The following is a 2,537-nucleotide window of genomic DNA, read 5'->3' on the forward strand; positions in this document are numbered from 1 at the left end:
TTTTAATTAAGAAAAGTTCTTAATTTTAATATAACCTGATTTATTCTTTTTTTTTTTTCTTCTGGAATAAACACTCTGTGCACTGTTTAATTTTTTTTTTAACATGTCCCAAGGTCTTAAGTAGTTTTCCCCTGGGCTTTACTGTGGAAAATGCAATGCTTTATAATTCCCAGTTGGTTATAAAAATTATCTGGAATACTGCATAATTTGAGGTTAGGGTTAAGATACGTTATTTTAAAGGATGGACATGTTCCTGTTATTGAAAATACCATTCTTTTAAATTTTCAGTGCAGTTTCAGTTTAGATAGGATCAAGACAACTTATTTCTACAACTAAATGGTAAACTTAAGAAGAGCATGACAGTGTTTTATAACTTCTCTCTAAGTACATCATCAACACTGATCAATGGGCAAAAGATATCAGAAGATAAGTGGTGTTTTTAGTATATATTGTTTAGTACTTTAGTATCCTTTTAATTACATATTATTTTCAGAAGTAAAAAATCCTATTCTGCTCTGAAACCACATGTTATTATTCCCCCTGATTAAAATGATATTTAGAATAATTCTTATATTACAATAACTGAAACAATTACATCCTTTGAATTTTTTTCCCCTTGTTGCTGGGCATCTATTAAATTATTTAAGCATGGATAATACTTAGTATGTTCACAGAGCCTAGCACATAGTAGATTGTAAATAAGTATCTTTGCATAAATAAATAAAAATCTCACTTTTTAGATACTGCAATCATAAGTGAGAGAAGCTAATGTGTCAAAATCAAAGGACAGGATAAAAGGAATATTTCTTAATTTCTAAGAGGTATGTGTTAATTTACTTTATTGCAAGCTTATATGTTTCTGTGCATGCACCTATGTATGTTTGTATATGGTCTGCTGTAGAATCCCTTCATATTTATTGATTCATAAGGATAAGTTACCATAAAAAAGTTAACATCTCTACAGGTTAGGGATATACTTTAATGTGTTTTTATGGCACAAAAGTATGTCACTTTTCCTGAAAGACACTCTCATAACAAGAATTGACAACTCTAAATGCTATACAGCCATTCTCTTGGATGTTTCCTCCTTGCAAAAGTCTTACCACAATAAGGTCTGAGAACATTCCTAATGTATAGCAAAGCTGTCTACCAAAACTTACAGTGCTACTTTAAAAATGCATCAGTGAAATATCTAGTAAGGATATAATGCAGTAGAAATTCATTCATTCATTCATTCATTCAAGCACAGGTTAGGATCTGAAAGTGAAGCAATGATAAATGATTCTGATGTGCTTCCTGCTGTGATATATCACTCTTACACGGGAAGGAAACCAATTTAGGTTTCTGGGTGACAGGTGAGAGGAAGGTAAATTCAGAGGTCAGGGACACTAGGGAGATGCATGTTAGTTGGAGTTTCTACCTTCAGGATAGAGATTATTTTCTCTCCATCTCTCTGTCTCTGTCTCTTTCTCAAGCATAATTCCTTTTCTTTAGCTCAAGTTGAGAGTTGAGCCTGTACTTACGGTGAATGCATACAAACACTAATAAAGTACATCTAGAAGTCTTTTTATTCAGCTTGTTGAATATGCATTGCTAAAACTCAGGTACCATATAGAATAAAGTATAATATACTTGATATATGGCCCTTCATCCTCAAGGTATCCCAAAGCACTTTACAGAGCAATGACTTAGATAATGTAGTGCAGTGATTGTGTTGGCAAACTTGACTGTCATTACTAACTCCGCAATAGATCACACTATAGCCTTGAACACTATAACCTGTTTGAGTGAAAGAAGCAAAGTTAGCTAAAATTTTAAGAATTATACCCTGATAGATTTTTAAAATGACTTCCTTTCTTCTAAGTCTGATGTTTTATTTAAATAACACACGATTCCTTTTTCCAAGATTTTATCCATCAGATGGCACTGGCATCAGGGCAACAATTTTTATTAGACTATACATTCAACAAAGAATAACCTGAAATTTAGAATTAGAATCCAGTTCAAGTTTTGTAGATTTAAATCTGTTTTTCAATAAATTTTTCTGTGTTCCACAGATAAAGCTGGGAGGAGTAGTTTTTGTGTGTGTGCTTGTTTGTTTGTTTTTTTCTGTGGGGAAAGGCATCAAGGACTGAAAAATATGCCTCTTATAATAATTTATTTTATTGCTATCTGTGATATACAGTCCTAGGGATTTCATATATTTTACTTTCAATCCTCTTAAGAGCCCTATGAAATATATACATTATTACCTCCGTCTTGCCTGTGAAGAAACAGGTGCAGAGATATTAGGAAACTCATTCAAGGTCATACTGTTAATAAATAGGAAAGAAGTCTTTAAAACTAACTCTGTCTTGCTCTAAAGTGCATGATTCTTTTCCTACATGAAGTAGTCTATGAAGTGTAAAGACAAGGAATGTGTTGATTCTGCTTCATTCAAAATTGCAAAGTAGTTTGACAGTAATGCAAATGTATATAGGCTAAGATGATACCTCAAATATAGAGCATAAAACACTAACAAAGATGATGTTGTAGTA

This window comes from Mustela nivalis (assembly GCF_964662115.1).
Source record: "Mustela nivalis genome assembly, chromosome: 7".
Classification (NCBI taxonomy): domain Eukaryota; kingdom Metazoa; phylum Chordata; class Mammalia; order Carnivora; family Mustelidae; genus Mustela; species Mustela nivalis.